This window comes from Helianthus annuus, chromosome 9 (genome assembly GCF_002127325.2).
Source record: "Helianthus annuus cultivar XRQ/B chromosome 9, HanXRQr2.0-SUNRISE, whole genome shotgun sequence".
NCBI classification, from domain to species: Eukaryota; Viridiplantae; Streptophyta; class Magnoliopsida; order Asterales; family Asteraceae; genus Helianthus; species Helianthus annuus.
In genome coordinates, this window is record NC_035441.2 from 80,036,701 (window position 1) to 80,064,024 (window position 27,324).

Below are 27,324 nucleotides of genomic sequence, written 5' to 3' on the forward strand. Positions count from 1 at the left end.
CATCTGGTTGTGAGACATACACCACTTCTTGGACTTTCACGTAAAGAAATGCACTCTTCACGTCTAGTTTGTAAACTTTAAAGCCCTTGAAAGAAGCGAAAGTTAGAAACAAACGAATTGCCTCCAACCTTGCCACTGGTGCAAACACCTCATTGTAATCTATTCCTTCTTGTTGATTGAAACCTTTGACAACTAACCGAGCCTTATTGCGTGTGACAATCCCTCTTTCATCCTTCTTGCACCTAAATACCCATTTAGTGCCAATCTCTCTTTCACCTTTAGGTCAACTAACTCCCAAACCTTCAACTTAGCGAACTGGGCCAATTCCTCTTGCAAAGCTTCAACCCATGAATTGTCTTTAAGAGCCATATGAATGTTCTTCGGCTCCTCTTGGGAAATAAAGCAACTATACAAGCACTCGTTCACTATCCTAGTCTTCTCAATCGAAACAAATAACCCTGAATTCGCTGCTATGCTTCTTCTCGTCTGAACATCTGCAGTAGGATTCCCAAGTATCATGTCAACTGGATGATCCCTATTTGCTCGAGTAGTAGCAACAGCATCGACTTCTAGATTGTCACCCAGGTTTGACCGAACCCCCCCCCCCCCCTGAATATTCTGATTTGCAAACGGATTAATGAAATCTTCCCCCTAATTGGGTTCAGGTTCACTATCGCTTAAATCAGGATCTGCAGCACCTTGGGAAGTTTCCGGAGCATCTATCACATCAATATTCGATCTAGGCATGAACCCGCCTTCATCGTCTTCACCAATCACTGTTTGAATCAACTGAGATTCATCTGTATTAGGAAACTCAGGAATATTAAATGATTTAAAAACATTATCATAATCATATAATATAGTAGGTCCATTCGTTGATTGTTGAGGTTTGTATGAAGTAATTTCAACATTAAAGACAACCTCAATTTTACCAGTTTTTAGATTAAAAACCCTTTTATTCGGTGTGCCAGGCACGTAACCTAGAAAGTAGCCATCATCAGCCATCTCACCGAATTTATGGTTATCTTTATTTCGTACAATGGTGCAGGGTAATCCAAATGGTTCAAAGCCTTCCAAGTTTGGCTTTTTGTTAAACATTAACTCCTGACAAGTTTTGTTAAAACGTTTAACAGTTAAAACTTTGTTTAGGACGTAGCAAGCTGTATTCACAGCTTCTCCCCAGAAAAGAACTGGTAGCTTTGAATCTGAAAGCATCGTCCTAGCGGCTTCAATCAACGTCCTGTTTTTCCTCTCGACGACTCCATTCTGTTGAGGCGTATAAGGAGCAGAATATTGATGTTCAATTCCCTTTTGAAGACAGTAGAGATCCAGAATTCGATTCTTGAACTTCGTGCCATTATCACTCCTTATCCTCTTGATCCTTGCATCATGGACGTTTTCCAATTTCGTAAAAAGATCTATCAGCATTTCCGCCGTCTCATCTTTTGTCCTTAAAAAGAAAACCCATGAATATCGTGAGTAATCATCAGTGACAACAAGACAATAGTAATTTCCACCTATGCTCCTCACGTTCACTGGACCGAAGAAATCCGTGTGAAGTAATTCATAAGGGGCATCTATGGAATTTACAGTTTCAGTCTTATGAAGTTTCTTTTGTTGTTTTCCCTTTTGACATGGAAGACATTTTTCTTCCACTTGAAACCTCTACATTGGAACCCCTTTCAATAGCTCATTTTTAACAAGGTAATTCATTTTTCGATAGTGAATTTGGGCCATGTGTCTGTGCCACAACATTGATTCAGCTTCAGATGCTTTTGATAGTAAACATGCCCCAGCAGCAGTCGGATCCTTGGCACCCATGTCCATGACATAAGTATCGTTTTTCCTTAGTGTACGCATCACTATCCAGTCGTCCGGAATAACCAAACCCGGTTTCAACACCAATGCCTCAGACTTAGTAAAATGGACCGAGTGACCCTTGTCGCAGACTTGTGACACGCTCATGAGATTGTGTTTAAGCTGCTCAACATAGTTCACTTTGTCCAATGTGATCTTCCCATTCGTCACTTTTCCTCGTCCAGTAATTCTTCCACCTTTAGCACCAACAAAATTTACATGTCCACCATCATATTCTTCAAATTCAGAAAACAATCTCGCATCCCCGTCATGTGCCTGGAGCAGCCACTATCAACATACCATAAGTTGATAATCCTCCTTAGCAGCTCCTGCACCCACCAACCAAAGGATTAGTTAGATTGGGGGACCTTAGCCTTGATGGTCTTGGGTCGTCCAGATTCATCAACTACAGGAACATCCATCCAATATCCATCACTCCTAACTGGAGTCTTGGATCTTAGACCTGTTGATGGAAATGGGGTTTGATTTCCACTAGGTCTCTGGTCCTGAGGGTTCCTAGATGTGTTTGGACTATTTGACCTATGAAACCTTGAGTTTTGATTTCTAGAAGCTTGATTGTTGTAATTTCTAAAGCCATTGTTATAAAAAGTTCGACCACCATTATTTTGGTATCGATTTTGATATTGACCTTGACTTCTGAAATTATTTGAATTATGATTGTTCATTCTAGGTGAACAGCTTCTAGGTCTCTCATATCTACTTGATGTAGATTCAGGCTGAAATCTTGGTTGATTTCTTTGAAAACGAGGAACTTGTGGAGTTCCTTTTTCAGCCTTATCCACACCACCAGCAACACCCTCTTGTTGCTTAGGCGCAAATTTCTTTGGAGAATTTGAGACTTTCTCCTCATTATCACCTTTCTTCTCTGGTGATTTCCCTATCTGTTTCTCACTAACTTGTGCTTCACTCTTTTTGTTAGGACAACAGCTAGCTACATGTCCCTTGGTATGACATTTGAAGCACAATCTCTTTTTCAAAGACTTCTTATCTGAAGCCTTTGAAGTAGATCCTGGTTTTGATGATGATGCCTTAGAAGGGTTTGGTTCAGTTTGCTTAGTTTCAGATTTTTCTTTGTTTTTGTTTTTTTCAAACTCCACATTTGATTCATTTTCTATAACAACTGTCTCGTTTTTCATGTCACATCCTTGAACAAAATTTACCTTTTTAAGAAAAGTTAGATTTTTATTCTTAGGATGTGAAGTTTTCTTTTTCAAAACAGGTTTGCTGTTATTATCCTTCTTAGCATCATTACTCTCAGATACATCACATTGACTTGATGTAGAAGTACTAGGTGATGTTGACAGAAAGTCTGTTAACTCATCTTCGTCAGGTAAGAAAGAATAGTTATGACTAAGAGGAGGTGGGACTTCATTAAAGCCCTTGAAGCCCACACTAGTCTTGTCATTACTTTTCTTCAACCCGCCCATCATGTGTTTCATAACAAAAGTAGAGTCTCTGAATTGACCTAATTTCTTTTCAAGTTCAACAATTTTAAGTTGTGCATCTGACAACTCTTTGCATTTTTCAGAAATCTCTTTTGTTTTCTCACCCATCATCTCATGAGCTAATTCTATGACTTGAAGTTTTTCGTTTAGTTTGCAGGTTAAAGCACCAAATACAGCTGCATAGCCTTTTATCTTTTTTAAATATAGTGACTCATTTCTTTTAGCGAAAAAATTTGATTCCTTAATGTTAGACATCTCGTTAACCAGACTTTGGTTTTGTGTTGACAACCTGTCAACTTCACCCTGTAATTCCCAACATTTTAAACAAACAGAAGTAGCAGATTCACTTACCTCTCCTGTTGATTTGTTTGAGTTGGCCATGAGTGCAGCAATTTGAGCTTTCATTCTTTTGATAATTTCATCTTTCTCTTCAGCTTCCCTTTCATGCTCATACTTTGGCTTTTCCTCTTCAGCATCTGTTCTCTGATCACCCTTCTCTACCTCAGCTTCACTTTCCTTCTTAACTTCAGCATCATCTACTGTAGCTTCACCATCATCAACGGGAGTAAGCTCTGCCATGAATGCTTGAGTGACATTCTCATCATTTTCTAAGTGAGCACTCCAGTCATATGAACCTTCTCTACAACGCTCTGGAGTTAGAGTTGTTTGATGCATTCCTATTGTTTGAACTCTGACTCGAAGTCTCCTGCTTTTGTTTTTGACATTCCCTAGCGAAATGCCCATAACTTTGACAGTTAAAGCATATCACTTTGGTCTTGTCGAAACCAACACTCTTCCCTACAAACTTCCTTCTTGTCCGGTTCATAAATCTCTTCACTCGTCTAGAAATCATGGCCATTTGCCATTGCAAATCCATCTCTTCAAGATTATCAGGATCAATCTGATCATAGTCTTCATCTAAAGTGGCAGGATCAGATATCTTCCCCTGAATGTAGTTCTCATAAGAAGCAACGAATGAGGCAAGTAGAGCAAGATGTTCTTCAGCAGCCTTCACACTCATAGGCATCGACTTAGCACTACTACTCTTCTTAGAAGCTGATGTTCTCTTGGCTCCTGTTGATCCTCCTGAAGCCGCTACAAAACATACATCACCATCCTCATTTTGGGTAAAGGGTTACCCCGGTGATTTTATATATTCACAATCAACAAAGCACAAGTAGTGTAGAGAGCCTACACTAGTTCAATCATAGGACATGCCCTATGAAAGTAAGAACCAGAAAACAAACCAAAAAAACAAAACCACCTACTAACAGAAGAGCCACTAGACTACCACTATCTAGACAAATCAAACACATATAAGATCAGTTAATCAGCTGCCATCATATTGCACTTCGGAACTCTTTATCTCCCAATCCCCTAGCAACCTTCGAACATTGGCACAATCCTTCAGCTTCGCTCCCATCAGTTTATACCGCACTTATTGAGTAATGAGTTCACTTATAGTTTCCGGAGGCCGCAGTTGATTCTTGAATAATCTAGCGTTACGCTCCTGCCATATGAAATAAGCACTAGCCGCCACTAACAGTCTCGCAACATAGTCCTTGACTGAGTTCGACTTGTCATGATCACGCAACCATTTAACAACTTCTTCCCACTTCGGCTGAACCAGATCCATGCCAACCTTATTCCTAACCATAATCCACACTTGAGTCGAAAACTTACATTCAAAAAATAGGTGATTATGAGAGTCATGATTCGCATAACATAACAAACAACACATCATGTTCATGTTCTTTCTTCGCGAAATATCCCAGCTCAATATTTTATCTTGAGTAAGCAGCTTTCGCCTCATGATCAACCACATTAAAAAAGCATGACGCGGAATGCACTGATTATTAAACCACACAATACTACACCAATTAACCTGCTCTTCTTGATGCCTTACCGAATCCCAAGCTCGAGAGGAAGAAAACTCATGTTTATCATCACCATGGCGCCACCAAAGTTTATCAGACTTGTTCGGATCCAAAGACAGCCGATCAATCTGATTTAGAACCGGGTATATATCCCTCCACGCATCTGGCCACCTCCATAAATTATCAGAATAAACATCGGACACTTTAGAATTCATGTGAAAACCCGCATTAGCGATGAGACGATGGGAGAAAAACTGCTCGAGAGGCCCTAAGTCGCTCCAAGTATCAAACCAAGCTGAGGTGTCAAAGCCATTACCAATTTCGGACCATATGAAGTTTCTCATAATAGGACGAAGCTGAAGAATTTTTCTCCAAGACCAACAGCAAGTAGACGGAACCTTGCAAGCCCAAAAACTTTTGCCCCTTAACCTGTACGCGTGAACCCACTCAACCCACAAAGATCGACGGTTCGTAAGGATACTCCAAATATGCGTAGACATAAGAGCAATATTAACATCTCCTATCTGACGAATCCCTAACCCTCCCTCAAGTTTAGGAACACAAACCGTTTTCCACGAAACTTTCGCACGGCCTTTCTGAAAAGCACTATCCTGGGACCATAAAAAGTTCCGCATCAAAGCCTCCAACTTAACTATCACACGGTTCAGCAACATAAAAACAGAAGACCAGTAGGTATGAAGCGATGACAAAACAGAGATAATAAGTTGCAACCTGCCCGCAAAAGAAAGTAACTTATTCCTCCAATGCATAATACGATTTTCCAGCTTCTCCACCAAGATATGACAATCCTTGTAAAGAAGCCGCGAGGATATAAGTGGCACACCCAAATATTTCACCGGCAAACAGCCTTCTTTAAAAGGCATAATGTTCAAAATAGCGGTTTTCACATAAGATGGCACATTCGAGAAATAAACAGTACTCTTCTGAACGCTTGGAAACAAACCGGACATTTTAGCAAAAGAATCAAGAGACTTTATAATGCACCTAGCCGAAGCAATCTCACCTTTCGAGAAGATAAACAAGTCATCCGCGAAACAAAGGTTGATAATTTGCTGACGTTCACACTTGTTATGGAATTTGAAAGAAGAGTCAATCCTTACCGCATGTTGTAAGATGGCCGTTAGAACCTCCATGACTAGGGTGAATAAGTAAGGAGATACCAGGTCACTTTGTCTTAACCCACGACTACCCTTGAAATAACCATGAACCTCCCCATTAACACAAATCGAAAACGTGGTAGTGGAGACACAAAGCATAATCCAGTGAACCATGGTGTGATGAAACCCGAAACCAACCAAAATACTATTGAGAAACTTCCAATCAACAGTGTCATATGCCTTCTGAATATCAACTTTAAAAGCACATTTAGGGGGGCCGATGTTACGATGATAATTATGCATTAACTCTTGGGTTAACAAAATGTTATCAGAGATTCTTCGACCAGGCACGAAGGCTGATTGGTTAATACTAACGATGTCATCCAAAACCACTTTAATTCTATCAGCTACAATCTTGCTAATGCATTTATATAAAACAGTGCAACACGCAATAGGACGATAATCAGTAACCATAGTCGGGGAAGGGGACTTAGGAAGCAGCACGATAAGAGTGTGGTTTAATTCCCTAAGAAGCTTACCGGAAGAGAAAAAATCAATAACAGCCTTCGTAACTTCACTACCCACAATCGGCCAGGCACCTTTAAAGAAACCCGCAGTGAAACCATCTGGACCTGGAGCTTTGTCTGAACCAATCGAAAACATGGCATTCTTAACCTCTTCTAGAGAGACCGGACGGACCATATGAGCCGCTGCATTCAAATCCAACGACTTCGTAAATAAATCTGGAGCTGGCATAAGAGACGAGTCTCCTGTACCACCCAAAAATTTCTCATAGTGATTAACAAACGCAACATGAACCAAATCATCCTCATACACCTTGCCACTAGTATCACGAATGACATTGATGCGGCTATGATGCACTCTGTTTTTAAGAGAGGAATGGAAAAACGCGGAATTCATATCCCCAGCCGCTAACCAGTCCACCTTTGACTTTTGTTTCAAAAAACGCTCTTCATCTAATAATGCTTCCTGATAATCACGCCGGGTATTAATTTCCTCTTCTCGAAGTAACGCAGAAGACGGATCATTATCAATACTTTGCTGAATCCCATCCAACTTAACTCGCAAGTCTTGAACTTTATTATGTAAATTTCCTTGTTTGAACAGTAAGACTCGAAGAGGGGCCTTTAACATCCTTAGCTTCTTCACGACAGAAAACTGAAACACACCATCAATACTCGTATCCCACATTCGCTTAACAATGTCTAAAAACTCTGGCTTATGAACCAAGAAATTAGCAAATTTGAAAGACTTATGCTTTAGATTCCCAACTTCCTGAATTTTCAACACACAGGCACAATGGTCCGATAACCTAGCCGGCTGAAACAACGACACCGCATTCGGAAACAGAGCTATGAACTGCGAATTCCCCATGATTCTATCGATTTTATTCATTAAACCAATCCCTTTCCTCGGTTTTTGGCTCCACATAAAGTGGATGCTCGAACGATTCACGTCTAGCATCTCTATATCAGCTACACAAGCCTGAAACTCCCTCATACTAGCTGAAACAGAAGAACAACCCATAGATTTATCCTCAAGATTCAAAGCAGAGTTAAAATCACCAAGCATGACCCAAGGAGCATCACGGACCAACGCTTTATGTAACGAGAGCTGGCTCCATAAATCCCTACGAGAAACATAATAGTTTGCAGCATAGATAATCGAACAAAACACCATTTTTTTCTCCTGTTTAAAAAATCAATTGCAAGTGCATAACCTGGTCCGTCTGCGATAGCACCATAACATCAAAAATATATGGATTCCAACCAACAATAATCCTTGTACCTTTATTGCATCGAGCCCCATTAGAAGTCCAATTCCACGAACGAAACACCGACTTGCAAATATTAGAAAGATTACTCGGATCGACATGAGTTTCAAGAACAGCACACAAACTTAACTTAAAATCTTTGATAGCTTGACGAACCTCAGCTTGCTTAATAGGGCGGTTCAAACCCCGAATATTCCAAGAGGTGACGTTAACCATTGATAACTAGCGATGAAGGAGTGCTTGCCCCTTTTTTATTATCGTTTTTAGAAGTACCTTGCCTTAAAAAATCATCCATATCGTAACCATCCGCCTTGGTATAAACCTCATCCACCACCTCGTCCTCCACATTATCCCGAGCATCACCAGACTTGTTGCTCTCATCTACCTCATTAACACATGGATCATTAAGAATATCAAACGGGTTAGCCGATTGAAACTTCGGATCACGCGACCCACTACCCTTCTCTTGAGCCTTCTTTGCTACCACAGGTCTGTACTCAAACTTTGGCTTTGGCTTGTTAATCGGGAAACCAGATTTCTTGGCAACCTTCTTTCCATAAACCCTCGTATACCCCTCCTCGTCCACCACCGGTTTCTTGCCTGTCTTTCCTGTCTTTGTATCGTCATCCTCATTCACTGTGACCTGCTCATTCTTACACGATAGAAACGTAGTAGCAGAGTCGCTAGAAGCGTTGTGAGATGAAGAAGACGTAAGCCCATTGTAAATCCCTTGATCTTGAACCTGATCATATCCAGTGTCTTTCTTCTTCATACTGAGCTCATAAGCTCTCAGCTTTCCTACAACTTCTTCAAGCTCTTTTGTCTCATAATCTGCTTCTCCCTTGATCATGAGAGTATAGATATCCCACTTAGTAGGTAGGGCATCAAGCAGCTTGTCATTCTTCTCTGTATCAGAATAGCAAGTTATCTCATAATTTTCCATTTCCGACATCAGATGGTAGTATCAAGTGATGATGTCTTCAAGTGATTCATGTTTCATGTACTTGAAAACAGCAAACTACTTCTTCAGTAGATCAACTTTGTTCTTCTTAACATCTTCATTTCCCTGATATCGCTTTTCTAATGCATCCCACATATCCTTTGAATTAGTATACTTCTTGAAGGTATGCTTGATGCTACCAGGTAAGGACATTTTTATTGCAGCCAAGGCTCTCTTTTCAGCCTCATACATCTTTTTATCAGCCTCTTGCATGTTCACATAGGCTGTTCTACGTGGTCTACCCTCAAAGTCATGTGTTGGGTATGTGTACCCATCTTCAATACAAATCCACATGCGTGTGTCCTGATATTCAATGAAGGATTGAAAACGATCCTTCCATGTCAAATAATTTTCCGCCTTCATCATCTTAGGCGGTTTGCTGAAAACTGTTTTTACCAAATTATACCATTAGATTCGTCTCGAAAATAAGATTCCAATGATATATAATGTCGAACACCTTTTTTGGGATTTTCCAGAGTCTTTTTTTTGTCCTAAAAATCCAAGGAGTCCAACAGTGCAAACGGTTTGTCCAGATGAGTTACGGATAATTCTCTAAACACGAAACAGTGAAATTTTTCCTACGATTGCCTAGAAAAATTCCACCACTTTCAAATTTGCAACCACTCAGTCCAGTCGAGACCACACAGTTCAGCCGAGACTACTGTTTCGAGTCGAGACCTCCGTTTCGAGTCAAATATGCACAACTCGAGACCACTATTTCGAGTCGAGACCCCTGTTTCGACTCAAATATGCACAACTTGAGACCCCAGTCGAGACCTCTGGTTTCGAGTGTACAGTACCCAGTCGAGACCACTTGTTTCGAGTGAACAGTACCCAGTCGAGACCACTTGTTTCGAGTGAAGAAAGGACTAGTCGAGACCTCCAGTCGAGACCACTAATTCTAGTCGAGACTAGCAATCTTCTAGAAATCTTCGAATAATAAATCCGAAAAATCAGCACTTTTTACACCGTAGAATCTTCTGATTGATAACTTTCCAACTGAAACTACTAAAAACAAGCAAACAAGTCAGATCAATAACCAAAACGAATCAAACACTCAAAATTTTAACTGTTCTTCGATGTTCTTCAGTGTTCTTCACACAAAATCCGAAAATCTTCAAACGAATAAAATCCTTGAACCTGTAATATCAGTTTTGAATCGTACACAAGAACAAACGCTCTGATACCGATTGTAGGTCCCTATCCTGTATGGATCTTAACAAAACCGACAACCTACCAAGGGTGCGGAATCCCCTTGATAAACCAAACAAATAGAAACAAGAACACAAAATGGTTTACTAACCGATCTTTTATGATTATCCAACGAAAACGTTTACAATCAATAAAGATCTCCACGAACTCACAGCCAATGTTCTGTGTATTCGAATTCTCTCTCAATTGCCTAAAAAGTCTAACCCTAAAACTCTAGCTTAAGGTTATTTATATACACACAACCATACAATTCGAACTGGGCCAAGCCCATACGAATACTAGATACAATTCTGGCTAAACTAGATGGACTTTAACCTGAACTTGAACTTGAACGATTTGGGCTTTAACAAACTGGAATCCATTCAGTCTTCATAAGTCTTCGCAGCCCAAACACGTGTTCAATATCCAAAGACCAATCCAACGCTGTTGTCACATAAAATGCACCAACAAGGACGTATTGGTCGGTCAAAGCATTTGGGAACCCGAAACGGTCCTCACAAGTGGTATCAGAGCATGGAGATCGGTTTCAACGACTGATAGCACAAAATACTAGCAAATTCATGCATAATTGGATTAAATTTCATGATCTTTCTCATCACATCTCTTCTACTTCTATTCTTTCTACTTAAAACTCAAAATTGATGTAACACCACGACCGCGTAATACAACAAACCGTGACAGAAACGTCGGGGAGTCATGTCACAGAATCATTATATCACAACACATGGTAATTGAAGTTTTATTTTATTTCATTAATAGACTCATTGTTTTGATACAAACCAAATAAGTACAACAATTGTCTTTCAGGTTTTAAGTCACTAAAGCCCGCATCCATCCTATGTGAAGCAAATAATCAACAATCGTCACATAATAGAGCATGAAACATATGTGAAAAACAGTCAGCATAAAAATGCCAGCAAGTACATAGGTTTTGTATGTTAAAATCCATGGCTTTGAATTCATATTGCAATACCTCGACCAACTACGAGAGTTGTCGAGTATGTACCTTGAAATCAAAAAGTGTTTAATATTGCAATATGTTTTATCATCTTTACAAGATGATATAAGTAAACCAAAACCATTGTAGGCATGAATCTTGACTGAAAACATTTTTCTCTGTAAAACCAAGTAGTAAATCGTCTTATATGAAAACTCGTATGGTTTATATCTTTAAGTAAACCTCGTTGTGTGACATCGTTTGAAAACATTCGTCCAAGTGATCTAGATAACACTATGACATGTAATGTGATAAATGCACTTATATATAGGAAGAACCAGCGGCATATTTGTAACACCCCAATCGTGTAATACAACAACACGCGACGGAAATACCGGGGAGTCACGTTACAAATTGCTCACAACTACTAGTACTAATTTGTTTCAATATTATTAACACCGTTTTACAAACAAAGAATACATGTAAATTGTCTTTTGATTTAGAAGTCTAAGGTCCGAATGCATTCCTATGCATTGCATGCTTGAATAGTTGAAAACCTGAAACATATGTGAAAAATAGTTAGCACAAAAATGCCGGCAAGTACATAGGTTTTGTTAGCCAAATAAATGGCAAAAAGTTTGGTATTGCAATACTTTGACAACTACAAGAGCTGTCATTTGAAAATAAGTCTTGAAACCAAAGAATGGCAAAAGTTTAGTATTGCAATACAAAATCTTGATTGTGAAAACTCGTGGTAAATAGTTTTGTATATGGCAATATGTTTATTACTAAGTAATTTTTATGCCATTTGAAATTGTACATCGTAATCTCGTTGAAATCATCGTAAAACTCGTTATATGTTATTAGAAATCCAATAAAGGATTATTAATAACTGTTTTGAAATGAATCAAAACTTGTGTGAGTATTATATAAATCAAATCAATGATTCATGATAATACTTTAGATATCCTTCTAAGAATCTAACATATAAAGATATGGGAGATTCTATGAAGATTTGAATAATCGAACATTGAAACAATCATACACAAAATCTTAAAGTGATTTGGATAACGCTACAAGAATAATAAAATAAGAACACTTATATATAGGAAGTACCAGTGGCGTATCCACCATGTTCTTATTTTATTATACCCGTTTCGTTATCTAAATCACAACTACCACATAAACACATAATCGTCAATTCGTCAACAACTTGTAAACACGCATTAAAGTAGACCATGAATCCAAATAAGGACTCCAATATTAGCAATTTAAACATCCCATGTATGTTTAACTATGAAGATAGTAAGATAGTAAAATATTATAGGGATACGGTTCTCGTCACATCTTCTAGTTAAACACGCAATAAAGTACACAATGAATCCAAACAAGGACTCCAATATTAGCACTTTAAATATCCTACAAGTATCAATCTATAAGGATAAATTGATGCTAAAAGGATTCGGTCTCGATCACATTGAATCATTGTATCAAAACATTCTAATCCTAATAGTGATTGGGATAACGCCACGAAGGGTAATACAATAAGCACACTTATATATAGGAAGTACCAGCGGCGTATCCACCATGTGCTTATTGTATTATCTAGTTTCGTTATCTAAATCACCAACAATCTACAAATAAACCATAACCATCGTGTCGTAAAGTACTTCTTAAAAATCTCACTATGAAGATAGGAAGATCTAAGACTGTACTTCAAATATCCTATAAGAATCTTACTATGAAGATAGGTAGATCTTTTAAGGATTTGGACAAACATCATATTTGCATAATCGAAATAACACACATAAAAGCACTTAGTAAACACATATACGCCATACATTTGGAAAACAAATCGGTTACACATATGAATCACCCTAAAACATTTGAAAATGTTAAAATAGGGGACTATGTACTCACTTGGGATTGCGTATAGTTCTTGTTCAAAAGATATAACAAAGCTCAAAAGACTAAGAGTTCAAGTGTTGAAGCGGTTCCTAGTGTAACATATACTATGTTAGTGAATCGACACCTTAATCGGAAGATCGGGTAGAATGAGGTTTCGTAAACCAAATGAGTATTGGAACTCATGTGATATGGTTTAAAAAGGCCTACATTCTAAATCGGAACCTATCCTACGTGCTTACGACCCGTTACGACTCAGTAAGGTAGCTTACGCTACTTTAACGCGTCGTTCGCGCAAAAGCGCGTTCGAGACGCCTAACTAGTCCTATGACAAGTATTATATGCCCAAACATGTTTAAATACGTTGCATAATCAGTTTAAGTGACAAAAATTAAGTTACATGTGCTTAATTTCCAATTATGCATGAAAAGCGCATTTTGGTCATTTTCCTAAGGCATATAAACTACCTATCATACAACTAATAAACTAAGTGACCATAAGGTATAACCTCGGAAGGTTATTCCATACACAACTATGGTCACAAAATATGTTTTGTTGGATCCTAATAATAGACCAAACGGGTCGGGTTTGAAAGTCTAAGCAGTTGTCAAGACCGCTTGACTTACGACCCTATACAAGCACTAGACTAAAAGTGACGAGTTAAACATGTTTAACTAAGTTAGAAAACATGTTTGATATCAAACCAAAGTGTTTTGATACCCAAAAATAGCTTCGTTGCAAAACGCGCATAAATACGTATTTTGACCGAAACTTTGACTCGTCACTTCGACTAATCGACGTGGTAATCAGTAGGTATAGTCACAAGGGACTATAACCATCGTGATTACGCTCATGTTGCAAAGTTCTAACGAACTTTGTGTTGACCAATTCATGGTCAAAGCAGAAAGTCAAACATTGTTTGACTTTCATGCTTGTTGAAAAGCATAAACAAGCATGAAAGAAGCTTACAAAAGGTCCAAGCAAGGAAGAATTGATCTAAAATACTCAGGTATGAAGCCTTAGCTTCAACTTAGAGCAGATCTGATCAATTGTGTGAGGAATGAATGAGAAACCCAAGTCTATTTATAGTAAGTTTGGATTAACAAGTTCATTCCAAGTGTCAGGAGGATCAATCTTGGCCATACACTTGTGGAACATGGTTTTAAAAACAATGGGAACTCAAAAACTAGCAAATGGTATCCCAAAACTATGTTAAAATCCACTGAAATCAGCTGCTATGACCAGATTCAAAGTTTTTGATCTGGTAGTCTGTCGCGCCCCGCGTAATATGAGCCCTCATCCTACGTGGCCCGCGAGAGCAGTTTGACAGAATGTCGAAAATGGTCCCTGCATGTTATAAACTTAGATTTTGATGTTTTTAAGCCATGTTAACCCCATTTCAAGGCTCTACAATGAAGTTAAAGCATAGGGAACAGGAAATATGCTTAAAAACATCTCGGACGTCAGTTCATTTGGTCGTACGGTTGCGTTATTCGGTTAATTACGACGAAAACTCGAACGGACGCAAAAACGATCCAAATTACACGACCAATGGTATTTTTGCATTCCAATCACTAAAATAAAATATTTTAATGATTACAAAAATTTTTGGATGTCCGGATATGTTCAGAACGTAAGATATGCGCATAAATGCAAACTTATGCACTTTTTGACGCTTTTAGTCCCTATTGATCAAATAAGCAATTTTTCGCATAACGAACCCCTCGAAGCCTATTTCTAAGCTATGTAAAGGATATTTAGGGTATGTTTTAGATTATGAACAAGTTCCGGAATATTCTTTGCTATATGAATCAGTAGACTTTCGCAGTTTGACGCAAATAGTCCCTGTGATCGAATAAACTTGTTTTTTACACACCAAAGCCTTCAAAACTTATTTCTAAGTTATATAAAAGTTATTTAAAGTATGTTGAGCCTATTTCACTATTCTGGAGTGTTTACCGCATTAAACTGATTACGTTTACGCATCAGTTTGAGTATAACTTTCCAGAAAGCGATTTAAAGCTTGAAATCGAACTTGAATCAAAACGTGAAATTGTAAAACGCAAATAAACAAATTTTAAGACCAAAACACATTGTTTCTTTGATAAATGATATTGTTCTACCTCGTACTGTGTTTACAGAGCACAAGTGTCACAGTCTCCCATACTTTAGGAAATTTCGTCCCAAAATTTATTCGAAGGAGACCGTAGAGTGTATTTGAAACAACTGATGGATAAGCAAATTGCTAGATCCCAAAGATGCGGAGCATCATTTGGTGTTGGAAATTTTAGGGGATTCAAAATGTGATTTGGGATATTCAAAGTATCTCAAGGTATTCAACCCTTTGAAACTTGTGAATTTAAAGAAAAAGTCGACTAGTGTTCAAAAATTGTTTGGGCATGCCATTATGTTATACTAAGCTCTTAGTGTAATTCCTAGCAAAGAAAGGGGTGTACATTCAAGCCCTACACGTACACGGTTTCTAACGTCCCACGAGGTACATCCCATGTACCATGAGTATCTCATGCATAGGAGACGGATCAACATACCTATGGCATCAAGATCGCCATCTTTAACACCATAAAATACTCCCGGTCGGCTCGATTTGAGTTAATGAATGTACTCGTCGTCGTCCATTGCAAATAACCACACAATATCAAATAAGCACATAATCACATAATGGTCCAAGATAACATAAAATCACCAAGCGATCTCAGCAACGTTCTGAAGAATAACACAATAAGAACACTTATATATAGGAAGTACCATCAGCGTATCCACCATGTTCTTATTGCATCACACTCCTCCCGTTACCTTAATCACTCTAGATTTTATGCCACCATACTTAACAAGGCTTACTATGATTTTCATGCGTCGAATCTCATAGTTAAGTGTGCACCAATAATTACTCATTTTGTCGCATGGTCCACATTACTCCTCTTGTTAAGCGAGGGTAAACAAATAATAAGGTCGAACTATCGTCAAAATTAAATAAATATCGTCACAACATGACATCTGTCAAACCGAATCGTGTTTTATACTAGCAATGATAGCACTATTTGTTTTGCATACAACAAATTTAGTAGTAGGTATTTTATTCTAGTACAAATGTTTATATATGTTTCATACTAACCAAACAGGTAGAATGCAACATATACTAATCATGCATTGTCATCATAATGTAAGCATATCGGGAAAATGTTTTCAAATCATGCGCTAGGTATGCTAAGTTAACTCACTAAGCAGAATGTATTTGAAAATTAGTGTACTAAGTACGTTAAGTCAACATATGAAGCAAATTGTATTTATAATCATGTACTATACATATTAGATAAACAAATAATGTATGTAATGCCATGATCACAAAAGAGTATTACCTTGTTCATAGTATTTGTAGCGATCGTGTTGCCAAGTTCGTATGAATGCACTAGAGTGGAATCATGGTATGCTAATTTACAAGATTTAGTCCCTAAAGAACGGAATCCTCAAAGTCAGGATGTAGTTGTAATCACACATAGTGTAATCACATTAGAGTTTGTAATTGGAAAATGAATAACAAGGATAAAGATAAACTTCTTGAAATTTATATTGTCATTACAAACATAGTTGAAATATGTACATTGTTTTCGAAAATAAACAGAAAACATAGAGGTTCAAATGATCATAAGTGCTTGATCATTAGCTTGAGCCTCATTGGCATTGAACACTCGTCCATTAGCATTGGCAAGCTTGGGGAAGTTTCGCTTGAAATGATTTAAATCACCACAATTGAAACATGCTCTAGGGAAAGTCTGAGTAGGGGCTGCTCGGTTCTGGATACGACAGGTCACAGCTAGATGTCCAAATAGATTGCATCGAGGTTGCTTTCCACGATAAAAGCCCTTTAAGGGTACTGAGTTTAGTGAAACTGGTGCAGGAATTGCAAAATTCTTTGAAGTCTTGCGCTTCCTAGAATTTTTAGAAGATTCGGCCTTTGTTCGTTTAGAATTCTCATTAGTAGTTTCAGTGTTTTGTTTCTTGTCTCCCTTTCGAAATAGTTTCCCTTTTCTAACCTGGGAGTCGGTTAAGATAGCGGCTAATTCCTTGACCTGCCTAAGCATTGCAGGTTGGCTGCCAGGGACAATGTCTTGGACAAGATCAGGTAGGCCATCAATGTATTTCTCAATGGCCCGATCCAAAGGTGTGACCATAGTGGGGCAAAGTAGGCTTAGCTGTTCAAATCGGTCAGTGTAGGCACGGTTTTCCCCACTATCTTGTTTTAGATGATAGAATTCGTTTTCAATTGCCATTATTTCACTTTGTGGGCCGAACTCTTTCTTCATAAGATCTTTAAATTCTTCCCACGCCAGTGCCATTGCTATATCGGCACCTCGGTCTCTCATAATACCATTCCACCAAGTGAGTGCTCTCCTTTGAAAGACACTAGAGGCGAACTCCACCTTGCGCTCATTGGGACACTGAACGTGGCGGAATGTGCTCTCTATACTTTTAAACCATTGTAGCAGCGCAGTTGCTCCTTGAGACCCAGAAAATTTCGATGGCTTAGCTGAATTGAACGTTTTGAAGTCACACTGAGCATTGTTATTATTGTTATTGTTGTTTGCATGGTTTATCTGAGTAATGAGGTTCGGAATCACAGCAGCCATCTGCTGAACGATTGTGGCTGCGAGAGCAGCATTCTCAGTTTGATCGCGTCTAGTGAAAATTAAATAAGTTAGGTCCATCAAATTGTTATGAGTTCGTAACATCATTGTGTAGTGAAAATTTTGGACTAGTAAAAATCTCATTCATAGGTCTCGCTCTTGTACTTAGAATATATAATGTTAATTCTGACTTTAGTAAAATCTTGTTCATAAGTTTCGTTCTTGTATCTAGAAAATACAGTGTTGTTGTGACAACTGGCAAATAACTGGTAATTCCGTACAATCTAATCACTATTTATATTTCTAAATCTCATGCATTTAGCGTAATTTAATTACGTAACTGTGTCGTATACTGGATAACAGTGTTAGGACAAGAAAACAAAGCTAAAACATATGTGGATTTTCGTCGTAATGCGAAACCAAACAAACAATGTTCTAAAAGTGTTGGAAGAAAGTGCTGCGTGCACTATTCACGGTTACACTATTCATGCCAGCAAACCGTGAAATCAGACCGAAACACTGAAAAACAACACTCGGATAACATAACTGAGTCCATTTATATAAGAAAACATTATTAAGAAAACACATCTTTCAAAGAAACAAGACTTTCTGGTATAACGCCCTAATTGCAAAAATGCCCGTTTTGGCTTAAAATATAGCATTTTTAACACGTCCGAACCTATAACAAAGCATTTCCGGGACTTCGGAATAATGTCAATTGATGAAAAATATACTAAAACAATAAAATGATATCAACGGAATGTTCATAATTACAAGTTTCCGACGTTACGTCGCTATGCACTAAACTAGTCTGTTAGCGACTCGACGAACTAGTAGTCGACATTTTTGGTCACAAAATAAGCAAACGAAGAATCTAGCGAGCTAGTTAAGCTAAATTTGGGACTCGAAATCACTTCATACAACTTTCGGATGCAAGAAAACAACTTGCGGAAAATCCTTGTCGGTACGACATAAAGGTACCGTAATCGAGCCGACGACGAAACGAAAAGCGTTCTAAGCATCAAGATATAATTTTTACTAGTTTGGGGAACTAGTTAATAATAATTTTAATTCTAGAACCTTAATTACCCTCTAATGGGTACTTAACCCCCCCCCCCTAATCACTATAATTAAATTAAAGACTAAAATATCTTCACTTTTAAGAAGTTTTTATAAAAAAAAAATAACACCTTTCCCCCCATGTTGTTTACGTAGATCAAGGGGGCCCACCCCTTGATTATGGTTGAAAGTGTAAGATTTAGGGTATGGTAAGTGATGTGGTTGTTGTTGAAAACATGAGAATGCACCATCCTTTCTACCATTATACAAGACTTCAATCTTATCAACATTCCACCACTTTTCAAAACAAAGAAACCTTCCCTTGTTCCTTCATATTCTCGGCAGCCATGGTTCCCCCATAAACCATCTTTCAAACTTCCATAAACAATCCATTTTATACTTAATCTAGTCACTACAAGATCACTTAAGCAAGGGTTTAACATGGAGCATCACTAGGAGCTATCTTGGAGCTTATTTTTCCTCTAATCTTCTTAGTTAGCTTGTGCACTTTGTAAGTCTACTAAACACCACATTTATGATTCTTATTACTAGTTAATCATAGAAGTACAAGTTGATTATCTTGAAGTTAAAGTTAAACATAATCAAAAACCCTAAACATAAAGCTAATAAACACTAAATATGAGTATGTTATGTGTTGATTTATGTTGTTTAGTGTTAATATGTTCATGTGATCTTGTTGATTATGTTAATTTTGTAGAGATTAGTGGTTTAAAGTTTACATTTATGATGATCTTGTGATTAACTTTATGTAGTGTTGTAGATTAGTGTTAATCTAGTCATGTTAAACTTAAAAATTTGATTTAAACATATGAATGTTTAAATCACACAAGATCATCAACTTCAAAGATTATGAACATTTGTATGTAAACTTGTTTTAGTGATTCTTGAAAGATTAAACCAAGAATAATCATGTGACAAGACTTTTAAAAACACTAATGAACTTGATTCTTAACATAAAGCAAGTTTATGGTATTTTATTTTAGAAAGTGTAGTATAAAAAGGTCTAGAGAATTTTTACAAAAATATGGTAATTTTTAAGAGTGGAAAAAAAAATTATATATTTTGGAAACTTATCAATTATATGTATTTCTTGCTATGTGTATGTACATAGATACTTTTAGGGTGATCAAAATTGTACACTCATAATTACGAGAAATACTTGTATGCGACAAGTATAGAAAGACACCAAAAAAAAAAATACATATACATGTTTCCTACATGTTCCAATGAAATGCTATTAAATGGACAAATAAACGAAATGGTCGAAACAGTAATACATAACACTCGACGGCGATAAAACGAGCGTATAGTCACCGCTGGAAACTACTACGACATTTGGGCGACTCTTCGACGCGGAAATATACCTATAAAGCCACTACGACGACACGTCTAAAAATAAGATATTTTTAGAACGCTTAACGAATACAAATATATACTACCGATAACAAAATCCGGAAAGTTGAAAATCTATAAAATTACTAAGTATTTATTTTAGGACATGAACACATTTAAAAGTCCTATACTTAGTAAAATTTGGATAAAAATGCAAGATTATTAATGGACTCACAAAACTGATTATGGGCATGGCCCAATAACAATAAATCATGGGCTAGAGCCCAATAGCAAGAATTCATGGGCAAGGGCCTAATAACAATAAATCATGGGCTAGAGCCCAATAGCAAGAATTCATGGGCAAGGGCCCAATAACAATAAATCATGGGCTAGAGCCCAATAACAAAGATGACATGGGCTCGGCCTAATGACATGGGCTCGGCCCAATAACATGAGCAAGGCTCAATGGCATGCGTGCACTGCACGAGGATGTGTGAAGGGCGAAGCCGGGTCACACATAAGTCAATACACATAGAATACATGAAAACACTTATGAATTCAATATATATAACAATTGAGCGAATAGACTACCAACGCTTTAAAAATACAAAGTTGTTCCAAAGATGACAAATGAAAACACAATAAGAATTCAAGATGAACAACTTGTACGAGGTCCGAAAGACCTAGTGTCTAACGAGATTAGTACACATGTAGGTTATCGACACGTACGGACGCTCACTTCGATATCATAGTACACGGAACGCAAACTTGTGAGTTCATGTCCCTCCTTTCACTGATTTCAATGTTTTGTTTTCAAAAACATCGAGGGGAAATACATGCTAAAACTATTGGTATGTTAGTTACGGAGTAGAAGATAACATGATCAATGTGCATAAGTAGGATGATAACATTAATAACCATTAATCACATAGTGACCAAGGTGCAAAAGGTGTAGATCTATTGGGCTTGAGGCACGCCCCACTCCTAGTTGTTAACCGTGGAGTGCTTTTGTGATCCCAAATGATAACAAAGTGTTCTCGGTTTGGTTATTTACTTATGGTACATTATGTCAGGGGCTCGCTACCCACTGATAGATCCTTAACAGACTCCATGAATGAATCAGAACATACCATGATTTCAAGATAACATTTACGAGTTTCATATGATAACAAATACTGCATGAACTCGCTCAACTTTTTGTTGACTTTTTAAAACTACATGTATTTCAGGAAACAGGTCTTGAGCCGGTGATTCACTATGGGATTCGGGAAAACAAATGACAACGATGGCCACTTTTGGAGGGTTTGTCTTTTATATCCCAACTTCGTATGGGTATATAGGGGACAAAACCTCATTATGTTTTATGTCAAAAACTAACTTTTGTTATGTGTAAATAACTTAGAACTATGCTATGTCAAACGTTGTTGAAACTCGGAAACTATGTTGAAAACTTGTAGTCTTTTGATGAAAACTATATATCTATGGCATCGTTGTTGGTTCATGTTGTTAATACATTTGGATGCAATGATTACCTTTCTTATGTCACACACAATACGCTTCCGCTACTAGCAGGGTGTGACAGATTGGTATCAGAGCTCCGATTGTAGTGAACCGGGGAAAAACTTTTATTAAAGTTTGGTCTACAATCACCGAGGGGCTCACACATGAAAACAAAGTCGATAACATTTCAAAAGTGATTTCAAAAGTATGACAAAAATGACAGAAGGTTTTCATCGTGTCACTATAACCTGAGGATCTATCACGCGGGCTCAATCACTAGTAACGAATATGGATCAATACATGGATAGTCGATAAGGAATAGACTTGAAAACACTAAGGCTTACATGTGAAACATGAGAACAAAATATTGCATGAGGTATATAGTAATTGCATGGAATGTATCATGAGTAATAATACATTTTTTTTTCTCTCTAACAAACATACACGCAAATTGTACGGTTTATTTGCCAGGATCGATGTCTTCATCTTCTTCTTCGGACCTTTCAGAGGTGGATCCGATGCTGGTAGTGTCGGATGACGAGTATGGGCCAGACATCATCATCATATCGTTGGACGACGAGTCCGAGCATGATGTATCTTCAGACGACGACTACATGTTGGATGATTTCCAACCTTTTGCTCTTGCAGCTTTTGGGGAGGATCCCGTCCCACCTGAGGACGACTTGCTGGCTATGCCGCAGCCCCTTCATGGTATTATTATCTACGGCCACCCGGAGGGTGAGCATATGATTGTGCATCTGGCCGAGCCACTAGCTGCTGTTCCGTTTGTTGATCTCGAGGACGACGATGATGTCGACATCCCAGTGATACATGTCGAGCATCTTGACGATGATCTTGGCGACGGAGAGATTCATGACATTGTTATTCTCGAGTTACCCTCTCTCCTGTTGTGTCTGTTGTTGATATTTCATCTACAGCGTCTAGTGTTGCTCCCTCTACTCACACCCCTGCATCATCCCCTGATACCGTACTACCCGCCCAGACTGCTGTACCACCTACCCCCACTATTGACCCCATGCGCCTACCAGGATTCCCACACTCCATGTATCCCCCACCTCATTACCAGTCTGGACCATCATCATATCAGCCGATGTCTAGTACACCCCAGGACCCCTATGCTGCGGGACCATCTTAGCCCGCCGGACTTGCCTCTGACTATGCTAGACTATATGCCGAGACACCCCCACCGGGCATGGACCCATCGGACCCCTATCATCCTTCCCACTTTCCTCCGACTACCATGGTGGATAGGATGATATCCTATGACATCCAGTTTACCATACTCTTCCGTAGGGTTCGAGAGCTTGATGCCCAGTTAGCTGCGGTCCTTGCCGCTATCACACCACCACCACCTGCATCACCACAGCCACCATTACCAGTGTCACCCCCTCCATCACCACCACCACTACCACAGTCACCACCCCCTCCATCTCCGCACTAGTAGACTGTCGGTTGCATGTTGGTCTCATGTTAGTTTTATGTACATAGCTTTCTTTTGGGGAGACCATCACTTTTGTGAAGACCAAGGCATATGAAGATCAAGACTTTTGAAGACAACTGGAAGACATGAAGATGCAATGTAGTAGAAAATCTTACTTTTGTATTATGACTTGTACTGACTAGGGATATGTACCCCTAAGTCCTTTTGATCTTCATGAACAAATGTAACAAGTTGTCGTTATGTATAAAAGTATGTTTTCTGTATTTCACATTGTGTTTCTTTTATGTTGTGGTTGATATTATGGTGATGATATTGTGGTTGATATTGTTATGACATGGTGGACTTATGGTTGATGTTATGTTGTGGCATGATGTTTTCTACATGTTGAGCTATACGACCATTGTGATGATTGGTGTGTTCATGTATGATCGTGATTGTGTGGTTATATCATGTACATTTATATACACTTCTTATTTATATAAACCCGATGTGTTTATATATATATTTGACAATATTTATTATTAAATACTTGTCTAATGGAGATTGATATTTTATCTAGAAGACAATGCCGCCTCGCCGTAGAAACACAAATGCGAACCGACTGCCGACAACACAAGAGGAATTGAACGAGCGCATTTCCCAAGCAATTGCTCAATACGAAGCTAACCGCACTGAACAAAGCGGTGGAACGGGAGGTACTACTGGAGGCAACCCTCCAACTGGTAATGCTTGGATAATCTTTAACCTACATGATACTCTCATCTATTCTAATCGTGCTCTTGATACTCACTCTTGAATTTGTGCATATGATAATTTCAGGTTGCACTTATAAGCAGTTCTTAGACTGCAAACCTCTAAATTTTGATGGTACGGGAGGTGCTGTTTCCTTCGTTCGCTGGACTGAGAAGACCGACTCAGTTATTCGAATGAGCAAGTGCCCTGCTGAACAAAGGGTTACTTATGTCACCGGACTATTCATCGATGGGGCACTATCGTGGTGGAACCTCCAGCTACAAACAAAAGGCGAAACCGCTGCGTATGGCCTGACTTGGGAGGAACTAAAAGAATTGATGAGGAAAAAGTATTGCTCAAGGTCAGAAATCCAGAAGCTAGAAACGGAATTCTGGAACTTGAAAATGATTGGTCCGGATATCGCGGGTTACACGCAGCGATTTCATGATTTATCCCGTGTAGTTCCATACTTGGTGGAACCCGAATTCAAGAGGATCGAGAGGTACATTTGGGGACTTGCCCCTCAAATTCTAAGTATGGTTACCACTTCGAAGCCCACGGAGATCGGCGAAGCAATCGATTTGGCTGTAGCACTTACCGAGGAAGCACTACGTCAGGGAAAGTTTGATGAGCCTGAGTTGAACAAAAAGGAAACTGCTGGGGAAGCTTCGGGCTCCAATAAAAGGAAGTTTTCCCATTTTAAGAAAGGTTCTCGGGGAAAGAACAATAACGGTAAGGGGCAAAACTCGAAAGAAGTCAAAGAGACAAAGGCATATGTTTCCACTACCACCAACAACCCCGGCAAGAAGTCTTACACTGGAACTGCACCAAAGTGTAATAAATGCCCCTTCCACCACTACGGGGAGTGTCGTGGCCCCAAGTGTAGCAAATGTGGTAGGTTTGGGCATCGCACCGAAGTGTGTCGGGGTACGAATACCAGGGACCAAGGTTGTTTCAATTGTGGTGACAAGGGACACTTCAAGAAGGATTGCCCGAAAGAGATTCAAGCTCGGGGAAGAGCTTTTGTGATAGGAGCCAAGGACGCTCGCCGGGACCCGAATGTGGTCACCGGTACGTTCCCTATCAATAATCACTTCGCATCTATCCTTTTCGATACGGGAGCAGATTATAGTTTTATTTCTAAGGAATTTAGAGATATACTTGGGGTAGAATCGAGCAAATTAAATATTCCATATTCGATTGAATTAGCTAATGGTGAATTAGTAGAAACAGGGGAAATCATAAAGAAATGTACCTTAGAGCTGGGTGAACGAAAGTTCGATATAGATCTCTTACCAGTTCCGTTAGGTAGTTTCGATGTTGTTATCGGTATGGATTGGTTATCCGATAATCGAGCCGAGGTCATATGTCATGAGAAGATCATACGCATCCCCCTGCCCGATGGAGAACATTTGCTAGTACACGGGGAGAAACAAGACACGCCGCTACGAATCATTAGTTGCATGAAGGCTCAAAAATGCCTAAGGAAAGGATGTATCGCCTTTCTTGCTCATGTCGTTGACAAGAAGGCCGAGGAGCGCAAGGTGAAAGACATCCCTGTGGTAAGGGAATATCCCGAAGTCTTCCCAGAAGACTTCCCGGGACTGCCACCACAACGACAAGTGGAATTTCATATCGATCTGGTGCCAGGAGCAGCACCGGTGGCAAAAGCTCCATATAGACTCGCACCCTCGGAGATGCAGGAATTATCTACTCAACTTCAGGAGTTGCTTGACAAGGGATTCATTAGGCCGAGTTTCTCACCTTGGGGAGCTCCGGTGCTATTTGTCAAGAAGAAGGACGGAACCCTTCGAATGTGCATCGATTACAGAGAACTAAACAAGCTAACTATCAAAAATCGGTATCCTTTACCGAGGATTGATGACTTGTTCGATTAGTTACAAGGTTCCAGCTTCTACTCCAAGATCGATCTAAGATCCGGATACCATCAGCTGAGAATTCAGGAGTAAAGCATTCCTAAGACAGCGTTTAGGACTCGCTATGGGCATTACGAGTTCCTTGTTATGCCTTTCGGCTTAACAAACGCTCCCGCCGTATTCATGGATTTGATGAACCGAGTATGTAAACCATATCTTGACAAGTTCATGATCGTATTCATTGATGACATTCTAATATACTCACGAACAGAGGCGGAACACGAACAACACTTGAGAACTATTCTGGAGTTGCTTTAGAAAGAACAACTGTACGCCAAGTTCTCAAAATGCGAATTTTGGATTCGCGAGGTGCAATTTCTTGGTCACGTAGTGAACAAGAACGGAATACATGTTGATCCAGCTAAGATAGAGGCTATAAAGAACTGGAACACTCCAAAGACCCCAACGGAAGTAAGACAATTTCTGGGTTTAGCAGGATACTATCGAAGATTCATAGAGAATTTTTCAAAAATTTCTCAACCGCTGACCACACTCACTCAAAAGGATAGAAAGTTCGATTGGGGTGAAAAAAAAGAAATGTCATTCCAAACGCTTAAAGATAAACTATGCCAAGCGCCAATCTTATCACTCCCTGACGGCACCGATGACTTCGTGGTGTACTGTGATGCATCGCGTCAAGGCTTGGGTTGCGTGTTAATGCAACGTGAAAAAGTCATCGCGTACGCATCGCGGCAGTTAAAAGTTCATGAAAGGAACTATACCACTCATGACCTGGAATTAGGTGCAGTGGTATTCGCTTTAAAAATTTGGCGTCACTATCTCTATGGTACTAAGTGTACCATATTCACTGATCATAGAAGTCTTCAACACATATTCAACCAAAAGGAATTAAACATGCGCCAACGGCGATGGGTAGAATTGTTGAACGATTATGACTGCGAAATCAGATACCATCCGGGGAAAGCAAACGTTGTAGCAGATGCTTTGAGCCGGAAAGAACGAGTTAGAACATTACGAGTACGGGCTTTAGAGTTGACAATCCAGACAAACTTCACTACTCGAGTGCGCGACGCACAACGGGAAGCCCTTAAGCCAGGAAATATTTGGGCAGAATACTTGCGAGGAGCAAAGAAACACATGGAAACAAATAAGGATGACACTTTATATTTCAGAGGAAAGATCTGGATTCCCTGTTTTGGTGGCTTACGAGACTTAGTGCTGGATGAAGCACACAAGTCCAGATATTCAATACACCCAGGGTCTGATAAGATGTATCAGGATTTGAAAGAATACTATTGGTGGCCTAAACTCAAGAAAGATATTGCGACCTACGTTGGGAATTGCCTAACTTGTGCAAGGGTCAAGGCCGAATATCAAAAGCCATCTCGGTTATTACAACAACCCAAGATTCCTGTTTGGAAATGGGAGCAGATATCAATGGATTTCATTACAGGACTCCCACGGACCTCTCGAGGTCATGACATGATATGGGTTATCGTTGATCGATTAA